The sequence below is a fragment of the Schistocerca serialis genome, chromosome 10, assembly GCF_023864345.2.
Source record: "Schistocerca serialis cubense isolate TAMUIC-IGC-003099 chromosome 10, iqSchSeri2.2, whole genome shotgun sequence".
In the NCBI taxonomy this organism is placed as follows: Eukaryota; Metazoa; Arthropoda; class Insecta; order Orthoptera; family Acrididae; genus Schistocerca; species Schistocerca serialis.
In genome coordinates, this window is record NC_064647.1 from 176,935,733 (window position 1) to 176,951,363 (window position 15,631).

Below are 15,631 nucleotides of genomic sequence, written 5' to 3' on the forward strand. Positions count from 1 at the left end.
AATTTATAGCCATACTAGTATTTTGAGTTGTTTGGGCGAAACCTTTGAGAGAGTCATCCAGGCCTGCGTTTTCGAACCACTGGTGGCGGATGGTACGCTCAGGGCAGAAGAGTATGGCTTCAAATGTAAACTATCCGCAGAGCTTCAGCTCCTGCGTCTAGCGGAACATGTTATCCGAAAATTTTTGTTTTTTTTTTGTATTTTTTTAAAATAATATGGGACTCAACTGCTAAGGTAATCAATCTTTAAGCTTACACACTGCTTAACCTAAATGATCCTAAAGACAAACACACAAACCCATGCCCGAGGGAGGACTCGAATCTCCGCCGGGACCAGCCGCACAGTCCATGACTGCAGCGCCTTAGACCGCTCTGCTAATCTCACGCGGCTCCAAAATTTTAATGTGTCTGGTGATACAGTAGGTGGTTTTAGACAGACAGAAAGAAGATATTTACAGTAGAGGTCCAATCGTCTGATAACTGACTGGCTCAGATTGGGCTGCCTCAAGGATCCGTTTTTCCCCACAATTATTTAATCTGTATGAAAATGACATGCCAACTGTCACAGTTGGCACAATTTGCGGATGATACGGCTATTTTCACCTGTGGAAGATACACTACTGGCCATTAAAATTGCTACACCACGAAGATGACGTGCTACAAAGTGGTTATCCCAAAGTCAAAAGAACACGTACGGCAAGAGGCAGAGGAGAAGGACAACGAAGGGACACTACAACATACGCCAGACGGCAGAAGCTCTACAGCACGATCAGTACACCGGCAGGGTACGCTGCGCGGTCAGGTTCGGGAGTTATGGAACGAAGTTCGACACCACGGAATGGATTCAGTGGAGCGGGACAGTGATATTACCAGGACAAAATCCGCGGCCGGAGCACACATACGAGAGGAAGATTCGCTGGGACAACGCATGGAAGTACGCCCGCCGGCGTTCCTGGCCAATAAATCGGAACTTTGGTTCTCCATGTTAGAACTGGCGTTCATACATAATCGAGTAACTGACGACCGGGAAAAGTTCATGATAGCGGCAAACAGTGTGGATGCCAGGGCAGCGACATTGGCTTTTTAATAAGCCGGCTTACTAAACCGCTAGATCAAAGAGTCTGCCAAGTGTTGCGAGGTGAATGTAGAGGTGACAGAACTCCCTCCGAATATTGGAGGCATTTGCGTGGAATCGTGACGGAAAATTAAGTTTCGAACAATACACTTCATTCCGTTTGGGCAGCACAGCTTCTGTCTGCAGTAAGAGCAGCTGTGGCAGCGAATGACGGGCACGATATACAAGCACTACTCCAACTCGCCGACAGGGTTCATGCGACGGTTGAACCAACAAGTTCTCTCTTTGTAGCAAAGGTGGAGGCGACGATGGAAGAATACGAAGCGGCGGCGATTAATAAGCAGCGGCGCGCTGTTACTGGTACAAAACTTCAAAAACTCAAGGAGCAGCTAGACGGGCTGCAGAGGCAGATGGAGGCGCTGGGAGCTACCGGTTCGGAGGACCTGCCGACACGTAAGGACAGCGGAGATGCCGGGAAGCAGCAGTTGTGTTGGTATCATCAACGATTCGGGGAGCGAGCCTCAAAGTGCATTCTACCGTGCAGTCACGCTCGCCGCGTAAATAACATGGAGACTGTAAGTACGGATGTTTCTTTATTAACGGTATCTCGGCGACTTTATGTTCGGGATGTGACAGCTTCGTGTTATTATTTAATAGACACGAGATCTGATGTCAGCACGTGGCCAAACGGGAAACGTAGTTCACTCAGTGACAGCACATCGTTTTGCCTCAAGGCTGCAAATAAACAGTCCATAATGATGTATGGCAGTCGTGTCAAAGAATTTAGGACCTAGTATTATTTGTCATTGGACTTTTGTCATTGCAGATGTGGCAGAGTGCATATTAGAAGCAGATTTTCTATATGCATTCGGTATTGCGGTGGACATTCGGTTATCGTAGCTTAGAAGGGCAAAGAAGTGGTGCATGGTTATGTAGGAATAATCACAGAGAAGGTACGCGGTTCTGTTGGAGTGACGGAAATATGCCGGCTTAGAGAACCGTCATAGCAGCCGATAGCCATGGTGGCCCATCGTACAGTTCACCACATAAACACCGTGCCCGGGCCACCGGTCTCCCTCAGACCGAGAAGGTTGGCCCCAGACAGATTTGCAGACACAAAAGCGGTATTCGAACAGATGTTGGAAATGGGAAGTATTTGAAGGGTTACATGGTTCGGCTCATCCGGGACCCAGAGCGAGTGTAAAATTAATGACAGAGCGTTTTGTGTGGCCAGGAATTAAGAGAGACTGTCGGAAGTGGGCGCAGACGTGTCTGGATTGTCAGCGATGTAAAGTGGGACGCCATGTTAAGAAGCCAGTGGGTAAAGTTGACAGGCCAATTGGTCGTTTCGAACATGTGCATGTGGATATTGTTGGAGTGTTGCCAATGTCCGAAGGCTATCGGTATCTATTGACAGCAATTGACAGATTTACGAGGTGGGCAGAAGCAATCCCCATTTCGGACATATCAGCAGAGACAGTCAGTCGGGCGTCGTTGACAAAGTGGATAGCACGGTTCGGATGTCCGGTACATGTCACGACGGACCAAGGACGTCAGTTCGAATCCTCCTTGTTCCTGGAGTTGGAAAACATGTGCGGGGAAAGCAACGGCATGGTAGAGCGGTGGCACCGAACACTTAAGGCCGCGTTAAAGTGCCATGGCGAGAATTGCTCAGCAGCATTGCCACTAGTGTTACTACGCTTACGCACTGTTTTCAAACCCGACCTCGGAGCATCTACAGCGGAATTAGTATACGGGGAAACCTTACGCCTACCCGGAGAGTTTTCTCAGAAGAGTACAAGCGAGACGAACCTACCGTACTTGTTAACGAGAGTAAGGGCTCAACTGGCCGAGCTTAGGCCACAGCCAGTGACACGGCATGGCGTTAGGCCGCCGTTCGTACATCGAGAATTGAGCAAATGCTCGCATGTAATGTTGCGAACCGACGAAGTCAGAACTCCATCGCAGCCGCCATATACGGGACCTTACAAAGTACTACACCGTACGGACCGGGCCATGACTATCCTACTGTGTCCATAGACCGGGCGAAGCCGGCTCACTTACTGCTAGAAGATGTGTAAGACAAGAAGAGGAGGCGGCCCTGCAGCAAGACGAGGGGCCCCTGCAGGGTGCAACGGATGGTAGGACAGCGAGCCAGATGAAGCCGCGAGAGGATACGACGATGGTGGAAGTACAGACGGAAATTCGCACAAGAGCCGGGCGAAGGGTCCGGTACAAGTTTCCGCACATTCCTGGAGCTCCGATCTTCCGGGAGGGCGCTGTGTGGGTGCACGCAGACGAATAGTTGCGTGTGCACAGTACAGGGGCAGCGGCAAAGACTCTAGAGTGCACATAATCATTTACCCCTTGCTTTTTGTTTGTTTTGTCTTAGATGTTCCATGTTAATGTCTGGCATTGCTTGAGAATAAAATTAAACATTAAGAATAGGAACGAGTCAGTCATTAATATTATGGAGCTATGTAGTGGCTACAATGTAAATGTCCTAGAGGCAATCGCAGATCCAGTCACTATAATAATTAATAACAGTTCTATACATGCCACGGAGTGCAACGGAACAATGCAGCATCTACTTAAATGCTTGCTTCTGTTGCTAGGTTACAGCACGTAACTTGGAGGATAGACGCGTTCAACGGACGCATCGGTCGGTAGTGCCTAATCTAGGACATACGACAAGAAGAGTCCTCATGCTGGATCTGGTGCGACTTCTGCACGTGGTGCAGGTGGCGGCAGTGGCGGTGATGGACATATGGGGGGAAGTGGCCGCTCTTATGGGACCGTGGCCAGAGCTGGAGTTCGAGAACCAACTGGCAAACCACCTGGCCAACTATCTGCAGAGGAAGCTGGACCACTGGGTGGAGGGAAAGCTGGAGTGCTGGATCCAGAAACAGCTGGAGACGAAGCCGCAGCCACAGCAGGATCAGCAGGGTGTCACCCGCCAGGGTCGGTGGCGAGTCGATGTGCGCGTCTCCCTGGCTCTCTGCTGGCCGCTCCGCCTGCTGTGATCGGGTGTTGAGAACCCGCAGCTGGCGCGTCCCAGTCGGTCGCCCATGTGTACACCGTCATGTAGCTGTCTGTGTGGTGTGTGTGCAGCAGTAACTACAGCTGTTTTCACAGACAATTCGTGCACAGGAGGTCTGAGAGTAATTCATTGATGGTGTGACACCTGTGCTGTAGTTACAGTCGTGATGTGGATAGTTATCTGCAAAATAAATTTTTGGTGTTAGACTTACGGCACTTAAGAAGAGGAATTTCCTGGCTAGCACTCCTCCGGCAGTACTCCTCCACAGAAGGAGTTGAGTTGTCTGCATAAAAATTGACTAGTGTTGTGAAGCTATGTTCTGTAAACTGGCAGAAAATGGCGCTGTTTTCGCTACTCGGGAGACACTACCTGTCGCTATTTTTGGCGATGGAACGTTGAGAACAAGTGTGGTATATACATAAGAGCATCCATATGCATCCCTTGGTGGACAACTGTGCTGTAATTGCGCTCGCGATATGGAAAAGTTGCCTGCAAAATAAATTTTGGGTGATCACCTTCAGCACTTAAGAAGAGGAATTTCGTGGCTAGTACTCCTCCGGCAGTGCTCCTCCACAGAAGGAGTTGAGTTGTCTGCATAAAAATTGACTAGTGTTGTGAAGCTATGTTCTTTGAATTGACAGAAAATGGCACCGTTTTCGCTACTCGACAGAGACTACGTGTCGCTATTTTTGGCGAAGGAACGTTGAGTACATAAATGCATACACATGAATAAAGGTTGTGCGATAAATAATGCAAAAAATTACACTGAATAAAATGATCTTTTCAGTGTTATGTGGTATTTTATTTTGCACTACAAATCATCTTGATACTTAATACTGATTCTTGGAAAGATTCCTTTCCCTGTGGTCAAGTGTGTAACTGACATGTGACATTATACGTATCACCATTGAATCTAATAAAGCTTTGAGTAGTGGCAGAAAAATTAAACCCTTCTGAGAGAGCATCTAGCATACGACACATTACTTCACGTGCTGTCTGGTACTGAGACTACGTCGTTGGTAATGCACACCTCAGTAGTACGACACACACTACAATGGTTATGCTGTTTTTCGATAGCTCCTCTGAAGCCCATCAGCAGGGGAGGTACAGTTCATTAGCAGCATCTGACCACTAGTTGTTGTGTGGAAGCATACGTCTTGGCAGGACACAATACTATACGTGAACTGCCTATAGAAGGAAACAATACTCAACTATGATGATAATGACTATCATATTCATCACGTAGCCTAAGCACAGTCCATAAGAGGCATACTACAATATGCCTAATGTGACTACAGTTTAGATAGCCGTTTAAATTGTACTGAAAACTGTGTATACATTCAGTTCTAGACTGTAGTACACAAGTATACACACTCACTCACCCACTTACCCAAATACGTACTTCCATACAACCACAGTGAACGTGGATGTAAGCAGCAATTCATCCAAAAGCGGTAAGAATCTAATATTACCATGTTCTGTATAACTGAAGAGGCGGAGTTGTGATCTGTCATGCACCAAGAGCAACATTGGACAAGATGTACACCATACAATACGATTGATAACCATCCATGCGTAGCATAGCAAAGCCAAGGGAACATCTACGTAATCATGGACAACGATATACGGTTGGAATAGACAGTTTGACGTGCATGACCTATAAAAGTAGAGTAACAAACTGATGTATGTCAAATCACAAGAATAGGTGCGACCAAAAAGTTGTCTGTAGCCACCCATCTTACTGATGTCTAGAAACTGCCCCGACATGTGATTATGAAAATCTTTTACATTCTCCTTAGATAAAGACTATTGTGTTACCTGCATTGGGGGTGCATTATACAGCGACATAGATCGTGTATTTCACTCTGTTACAATACTGCCCCAGCGTTTTAAACTTCAACAAACAATATTTACAATGTACTTCTCTGTCCTGTCTGCCAATTACGACCATGTATTCCTGGTAATAAATACCTTACGGAACAGATGCTGCAGAATTTAAAAAAAGGAAAATAATACATTCTGCAGTATCTCTACTGAGGTGGTAGGTATACCCGCTGAATTTGATGGTTTTGTAGAAAGTTGATCTGGATGTGAGATGTAGCACTGTCTACCTGCAATCGTTAACGGCAAACACCTCCACACCACAGCCAACAGGAGACTTCCAACGCATGTGTGACGACTCGTGTCAACCAAACCGACGGAAAACGTATTTCGCACCCTCCTTTAAGCGAAGATGCATGCGAAGTACTCCATTTCTTTTACATGAGTCGTCGGTTTGATAGCTAGTTTGATTCTGAATCACTGACAGTGACTTGTGAGGTACTGAAAAACCTGTGTGTGCATTGACAGTTGTCCTGTTTACGGAGTTAGTGAAGCTTGGTGTGTGCTATGCATTTGTATGTTCCCCCATAACGTGCAGTTTCCGTTCCTGGCGATCATTTTATACAGTAGAACTGATGTGAGTAATTTTATCATCCTAAAGTGTGGCAAGGGAGGGGAGTGCAGCAGAAGTCTTGGTGGCAGGATGGATGTCAGATGTTGGGCATACCTGTCCTGGTCTGTGCTGCACTCTGCACGAGTAATATTTCGGCGACCACACGGCTTTAACATTATGGCTTTAACATTACAGTGTGTTTAAGTGCAGAACTGCGTAGCCTTATGTTTTACGAACTTTTCTCTCTTCCCAACAGCTACGTGGTACTGACCCCAGACACTACAACAGTACTACAGAATTGATAGAACAGTTGGTTTTCATAATGTACTTCAAACTATGGTCGTCTGGTGGCTCACAATGCATAAACCACACGTTTCTTCTTAACTGTCTATTATTTCACCACAGCACTTGGATTGTTACCGTAAGTAAGATTGGTGCAGAACGGTATCTGCTGAACAGCAGTTATGGACTCGGGTCGCTCTGTTACTTCAGAAAACGTGGAATTTAGTGGGTAGAGTACCCGCCTACTTCTGGTCAGTTGGAAGCTTAATTGGCGGCAGTGTTGCAGGCAGCGTCGGTCTACACAATGTCGAGAGATCGTTCAATCTACTGCTTTAACCTATGAATGCGAGAATACTCTGTGGCACCCATTTACATAGGGGGAAAAATGGGCAGTCAGAATCGTAAATTCAGGACTATGATCGTAATTCTAGATGTATGTAGATATCCTTACTGTATCGGTATAAGGCGCTGTCTGATAGACTTTGATCTACATGTCCGAGAATTAACCATGAATGAATGTACAGCACAGTCATCCATCTACATTCTCAATCTAGTATACGGTACTCGCAAAGTGGTGGAAGGGTCATTCAGCGTTGAAGCAGAAATTGTGTAGCATCTACCGTGTCATTGGTTGGTGGTGAAATTACGGAAAAACTGATAAAATTGCTAAAACTGATCGCAAGATCAACTGTCGGACTTGTTACAGTACATCGTTCCTTATGGATGGTTCTGTTTTCATCGCAAATGGCCACTGGTACGCAGTTGATTATCACATAATGATTGACAGAGACCAGTTGTTTGAGATGGAGAGAGTCTTGGTGAAGACTAGCACCAAAACAGTTATCACATACATTGCTGCAATATCAATGTTCTTGGTCTCTTCAAAATGGAATGTCCCGTCACTGTGGAACATGAGATTAATTATAGAGGTCATCACCTTCGAATACTCCACTATTCCACAAACTCTTCCAGTTTCCAAATGTTGCGATGTTTCCCACATTTTGGTCAATAAGAAACACTGCCTCATTGTTTTATTTCAACGATTATATGTGTAGTGGGAGCAGATAGCTTACACCATGTGGTGTCCACTTTTCTGCGAGAGCCAGTGGATCGAATCATGTTAGTGTGGTTTTAACACCTGACACAGACCTCGAAGTCACACAGAAAAAGGAAATGTGTGGCTGCATACACTGCTGTAGTTATACACTGCTCCAAGGTGTTACAGCAAAGAACAATGTATCAAACTGCGAGGCATCGTATGGTGTGTGTTGGGAGGTACCTTGTACCACTACTAGTGATTTCCTTTCCAATTGCAACAAGAGCGAGGCAGGATATGACTCCCTTTACGTCTGCATTTTTGCGTTTAATTTCTGATATCTCAACTTTGTGGTCCACACAGAAAATGTATGCAGGCAGCAGTTTAATCCTTCTCAAATTAGCTTCAATTGTAGGTTTTCACTAGTATTCCTTGAAAAGAACGTCGTATCATCTACAGGGATTCCCATTTGAGTTCATTAAGCATCTGCCCACTAATTTGGTGGGAGTCATTAAGAATGCTTCTATGGGGCTGTTTTGTGGGGTAAACCTAGGACTGCAGACTTGTGGCGGCCAGTAGTCAGGTATCTTGTTATTGCAGACTGTGTCAGCCTTTCTTGGCTATTTCGAACAGAACGTTTCGATTTGCAGGAGGGATGAGCGGGAGCATATTGTACAGCATCCTGGTATTAATCCCAGCGACATTTAAGCACCCTGACCTTCTGAGAAGGATTGGACAACTTTTGCGCGAGTCTGCAATCATTGACAGCTGTCCAACACAACGAGCGGTGCAGTGTCGGCCGCGAACGGTATAGCCATGACGCGGACCCAGTGGCTGAGGCTTCTTTGGGACGAAAAGAGAGGGAAACACCCAACTGCCCCCATAGAATGACAGGTCTCAGGTTGATTAGTCCGGGAGCAGTACACCAGATCTTTAAATGACTTAATTCCACCAGCATGACAAATCAACCGAGAGACAAAACGCAACTAGCGTTGGGTATCTTCAGCTAGTTGACAACGGTTGACAGCCATTTTAGTATCGAAGGAAGTGACTACCTAGTCTGTGGGAAGGCTCCAGAGACGTCGCGGAATCGTCTGTAACTGTTACCCGCCGAGTGTAATCTGACTGCAGGGAAAAATTACTCAACATGCACAGGGACTCTCATGATCATTTTAATAAATTATCCTACAAATTTGTTATTAAAGACGTGCTGCTGGCTGGTGGAAGCGAGTATGTGAGTAACATAGTTATGATTCGAGATTTGGAGCGCTAATCAGGCGGGTTTTCGCTGCGTCGATATCTTCCAATGAAATTTAAATCTCCCACCTACACAGAAAGGGATGACCATCGTAATAAAATAGCTATATTACCGAATTTATAAAATGATACGTATTATAAAACTGATATTTACAAGCCCTCTGTGCTGTTTCCTTGAGAGACTTCGTGTGTGATGAGCCATTTGTTTGCTTTAAGAGAGTTCGAAAGTGAGGAGGCATCCTATGGAGGTAGAGCACGCTCTTATCACTCTATCATGAGGTAAAAATGAGTTTGGTATTGCAGGAATGCGATGCGGGACATAACAGATATAAAGCTGATAACACAAGATATCTTTTTACCTGACGAGAAAATACTTAGAGGAAATATACCCTATGCCGTAGTATTGTACGGGGTTTCCACATGAGGTAACATTACATTTACGACGTGAAAAAGCGTGTGTGGTCCACTTTCTTCTGTCTTTGAAAAGCACCCGTATTAAAGGAAGGAATCTGCATATTGCGTGAGAAATTTGAGGTGTATTTGACACACAACACCCCATTCCAGGTGGGTAATGTGGATTATTTTAAACTGAGGAGTGTATGGCGGGTGTGGAAGTGCAGTTCGTCGAAGCACGGGGCATTGTGCCTCCGTTGGCGGCGAGCTGGCCCGAATGTGTCGGGAGACCGAATGTCGAATCTTACGGCTGTCGTTAGCAGCTGCTTCCCAGCTGGCCGTCTCTTCAGGTACTCGATCGATATGTGGCGCTGGACTGGACTGGAGGTGACTGGTCAGCCCTTCTTTTTTCATCTTGAGACCACATGTTCAAGCTAAGATAATGGGCACGACATTCATAAAAAATATCATACAATATATTTCCTGTGTTTCTGTAGGCTAGAGTGTGACTTGCCATTCGTAAATAGGTATATATGTGTTTCATTACCAAAGGATGTTGCTACACGAGTCCTGTATACAGGGGCACGAATTTATAGCCATACTAGTATTTTGAGTTGTTTGGCCAAAACCTTTGAGAGAGTCATCCAGGCCTGCGTTTTCGAACCACTGGCTTCAAACGTAAACTATCAGCAGAGCTTCAGCTACAGTAGCGGTCTTCTCAGTAACTGAAACGCTTTATAAGAAGGTGATGTCGATACCCAATTGTTATGTGAAATAGGTAGTTTTTGACAGACAGAAAGATGATTTTTACAATGGAGTGCCGATCGTCTGGTACCTGACTGCCTCAGGCTGGACTGCCTCAAGGATCCGTTTTATCCCCACTACTCTTTAACCTCTTTGAAAATGACATGCCACCTGTCACAGTTGGCACAATTTGCGGATGATACGGCTATTTTCAGCTGCGGAAGATATATTCACACCAACACTGGACGCTTTTGATATCGACTCGATGCCACAGCCGATTGGTGAAAGACCAATGAAGTGCAACGAAATTCCGTAAAGATGACAGCTATCTATTTCAGCAAGAAACTCCCGTTGATGCCTACAAACCTGAGACTGCAGGGGCGCGATATCTTGTGGGGGGCAACAAGGAGTTACCCGGAGGTCGCTATGGACAAACAGTTCTTTCTCCTTAAAGGTATTGACTCTCTTAAGGAAGGAAGCTTTTCGGTATGGCCAAGAAACATCTCCCTTTCTTCAAGCGTACTGACCCCAGTACCACAGCAAAGCCTGGATTATGAAAGGCGACGGTTCTCTCTACTATAATGTATGGTAGCTCGGTCTGGAGCCTTGCCAGCGCAGCACAAATTGGCCCTCTGCAAATTTGACATAATATGGTACACAGATGGATACCACTATAATCACATCGTTGACTTGCATACTGCCCTCCATATGGATACAGTACTTAAAGTGGTTCCCAAACAGATGACCACCCTTCACAACAAAGTCGACACTTTGCGTAACATGGTGTACCACGTAAGAACTCTGGGCAGAACGATGCCTCTCACGTGGCGTCTGTATAAGGCACCAAGTTTGTTGGTACTCGGATAACATACCTTGTGCCACCAATTGGCGGTATCTTATGGACCTATAGAAAGTTGTAAGAAGTTGACGCCAGATGTTTATTCATAATAAAGTGAACTCAAGCACGTACATACCTACCACCATGAAGTCGGGATAGTTCTATTTATAGCGTGTCATTGAAAAGAAGCCACACCAGGACAGAGTAACGCTGTTCTAATGCTCTTACCCAGCCTTATTCCCCCCCCCCCCCCCCCCCTAGCAGCTATTCACTAGTAGATTGGTAGGAGTCTAGTTGCGTGTACTTCAGTGATATATTGGTATCCCATATTTATTACCCATCCTACCCATATAGGGCTAATGGCTAGACTTGCTGAAGCAACTCTCTAGTGCTAGGCTAATAGCGAAAAATATTCTCTCCACTTCCAACAGTTAGCGACGAAACTGGAAGGAGCTACTGTCTAGTGCTCGATCAATGGCAACTACCATGCCCAACTCAAATTGGTTAAATAAACAATATTCTGCAAGCCTTGGCTTCTGCAAATTGCTTACATAAATAAACATTATCTCAGAAATTGTTTGATTTAATATTCGATACACTGCAAATGATTTGATTAGCTACTTCTCCCAATAGGAAGAGGGGATTTAGACTGCACCAGTATTCTGGGTAGGTCATGTTGGATTGTGCTACCATAATTCCAAAGATGATATGCAAATTGAATTTCTATAGATAAAGAAAATATTACTACAATACAATGTAATTAGCATTTGGATTTACGTGCAAAATTTGAATTTATCACGAAATTTTTGCCTCTGAGCAATTTTTTGAATTTCCTGGTGAATACTGAATTTACCACCATTTTGTCTGCAGAGGGGTTGTGGTGGAGGGATCCATGTCGTCTGGGAAAAACTCATGACGTCATCAAGGAGATGGGGTAATTAATAGATCAAATTAATTAATTTGCATAATTAATTTGATATCAATATGATTTCAAAAGGTGTTCTCATTCCCAGTGTGTCCTACTTCTTTAGTATACTATGTTCCCATCATAAAAAAGATCTATAGATTATCATCACACAGGGAAATCGGCTGTAAACTGACGTATGTTTGCGTCCAAGTAGTGTGGCTAAAAAGAACCAAAATACAGAAAAGTGGAGAAGTGTCGGTGGTGGACAAAGTACCTTCCACAACACGTCATGAGCTGGTTTGTGGAGTATAGGTGTAGATATAGTAGAATGCATCTCGATGTAAAGAACTTGCACCAAAGGAATAGAAATGTTGATAATCCAGCAGGTGGTAGCACAGTGGTGTCAGTTACTGAAAGGTTTTCTTCCTTACCACAGATATGATCGTCTCACTGTTGCAGAATATAAAAATTCAAAATTTCGTGAATGCGCAGGTTATTGACGTAACGTTTCAATAATACCAACATGCTCCCAACACGAACTGCGAAGATCATGCAGGCTGTGAAAAAAAAAGAAACAGCATCCTGCACACTTTTGTCGTGTACAGAACGTAGCTGCACTGAACACCTGCAGAACACGTCGTCCAGTTCTTTGAGAACATATTTACCATAATAATAAATTCTTGTATAAAGCCTTATCATTATATCAATAACATGAAAAATGAGTGAGCCTAAATGTATTAGGAATGATATTAAAACTGAGACAATAAATGGACCACGCCACTGAAAGACGACCTGAAAGAAGCATGAATTTTGGAAATTTGTGGTAAGGTCTTATTGGAGCAAACTGCTGAGGTCATCGGTCCCTAAGCTTACACACTACTTGTTGTTGTTGTTGTGGTCTTCAGTCCTGAGACTGGTTTGATGCAGCTCTCCATGCTACTCTATCCTGTGCAAGCGTCTTCATCTCCCAGTACCTACTGCAGCCTACATCCTTCTGAATCTGTTTAGCGTATTCATCTCTTGGCCTCCCTCTACGATTTTTACCCTCCACGCTGCCCTCCAATACTAAATTGGTGATCCCTTGATGCCTCAGAATATGTCCTACTAACCGACCCCTTCTTCTAGTCACGTTGTGCCACAAATTTCTCTTCCCTAATTCTATTCAGTACCTCCTCATTAGTTATGTGATCTACCCATCTAATCTTCAGCATTCTTCTGTAGGACCACATTTCGAAAGCTTCTATTCTCTTCATGTCTGAACTATTTATCGTCCACGTTTCACTTCCGTACATGGCTACACTCCATACAAATACTTTAAGAAACGACTTCCTGACACTTAAATCTATACTCAATGTTAACAAACTTCTCTTCTTCAGAAACGCTATCCTTGACATTGCCAGTCTACATTTTATATCCTCTCTACTTCGACCATCATCACTTATTTTGCTCCCCAAATAGCAAAACTCATTTACTACTTCAAGTGTCTCATTTCCTAATCCAATTCCCTCAGCATCACCCGACTTAATTCGACTACAGTCCATTAACTTCGTTTTGCTTTTGTTGATGTTCGTCTTTATCCTCCTGTCAAGACAGTGTCCATTCCGTGCAACTGCTCTTCCAGGGCCTTTGCTGTCTCTGACAGAATTACACTATCATCGGCCAACCTCAAAAGTTTTTATTTCTTCTCCATGAATTGTAATACCTACTCCGAATTATTCTTTTGTTTCCTTTACTGCTTGCTCAATATACAGATTGAATAGCATCGGGGAGAGGCTACAACCCTGTCTCACTCCTGTCCCAACCACTGCTTCCCTTTCATGTCCCTCGACTCTTATAATTGCTATCTGCTTTCTGTACAAATTGTAAATAGCCTTTCTCTCCCTGTATTTTACCCCTGCCACCTTAAGAATTTGGAAAGAGTATTCCAGTCAACAGTGTCAAAAGCTTTCTCTAAGTCTACAAGTGCCAGAAACGTAGGTTTGCCTTTCCTTAATCTATTTTCTAAGATAAGTCGTAGGGTCAATATTGCCTCACGTGTTCCAACATTTCTACGGAATCCAAACTGATCTTCCCTGAGGTCGGCTTCTACCAGTTTTTCCATTCGTCTCTAAAGAATTTGTATTAGTATTTTGCATCCATGACTTATTAACCTGATAGTTCAGCAATTTTCACATCTGTCAACACCTGCATTCTTTGGGACTGGAATTATAATATTCTTCCTAAAGTCTGAGAGTATTTCGCCGGTCTTATATATCCTGCTCACCAGATGGTAGAGTTTCCTCAGGGCTGGCTCTCCCAAGCCTATCAGTAGTTCTAATGGAATGTAGTCTACTCCCAGGGGCTTGTTCCGACTTAGATCTTTCAGTGCTCTGAGAAACTCTTCACGCAGTATCATACCTACTATTTCATCTTCATCTACATGCTCTTTCATTTCCATAATATTGTCCTCAAGTATATCGCCTTTGTATACACCCTCTATATACTCTTTCCACCTTTCTGCTTTCCCTTCTTTGCTTAGAACTGGGTTTGCATCTGAGCTCTTGATATTCATACAAGTGGCTCTCTTTTTTCCAAAGGTCTCTTTAATTTTCCTGTAGGCAGTATCTATCTTACCCCTAGTGATATACGCCTCTACTTCCTTACATTTGTACTCTAGCCATCCCTGCTTAGCCATTTTGCACTTCCTGTAGATCTCATTTTTGAGACGTTTGTATTTCTTTTTACCTGCTTCATTTACTGCATTTTTATATTTTCTCTTTTAATCAGTTAAATTCAATATCTCTTCTGGTGCCCAAGGATTTCTACCAGCTCTCGTCCTTTTACCTACTTGATCGCCTGCTGTCTTCACTATTTTATCTCTCAGGGCTACCCATTCTTCTTCTACTGTATTTCTTTCCCTCATTCTTGTCAATTGTTCCCTAATGCTCTCTCTGAAACTCTCTACAACCTCTCGTTCTGTCAGTTTATCCAGGTCCCATCTGCTTAAATCCCCACCTTTTTTTAATCTCATCATACATTTCATCAATCTCTGTGTCATCTGCAGAGCTGGTTGGCATATATACTTGTACTACATTAGTAGGTGTGGACTTCGTGTCTATCTTGGCTACAATAATGCGTTGCACTATGCTGTTTGTAGTTTCCTACCTGCACTCCTATTTTTTTCTCATTATTAAACCTACTCCTGCATTACCCCTATATGATTTTGTATTCATAATCCTGTATTCACCTGACCAAAAGTCTTGGTCCTTCTGCCACCGAACTTCACTAATTCCCACTATATCTAACTTAAATCTATCCATTCCCCTTTTAAAATTTTCTAACCTACCTGCCCGATTAAGGGATCTGACATTCCACGCTCAGATCTGCAGAACGCCAATTTAGTATCTCCTGATAACGACGTCCTTCTGAGTAGTCCCCACCCGGAGATGCGAATGGGGGACTACTTTACCTCCGGATTATTTTGCCCAAGAGGACGCCATCATCATTTAACCATACAGTAAAGCTGCATGCCCTCGGGAAAAATTACGGCTGTAGTTTCCCTTTGCTTTCAGCTGTTCGCAGTACCACACAGCAAGGCCGTTTTGGTTAGTGTTACAAGGACAGATCAGCCAATAATCCAGACAGTT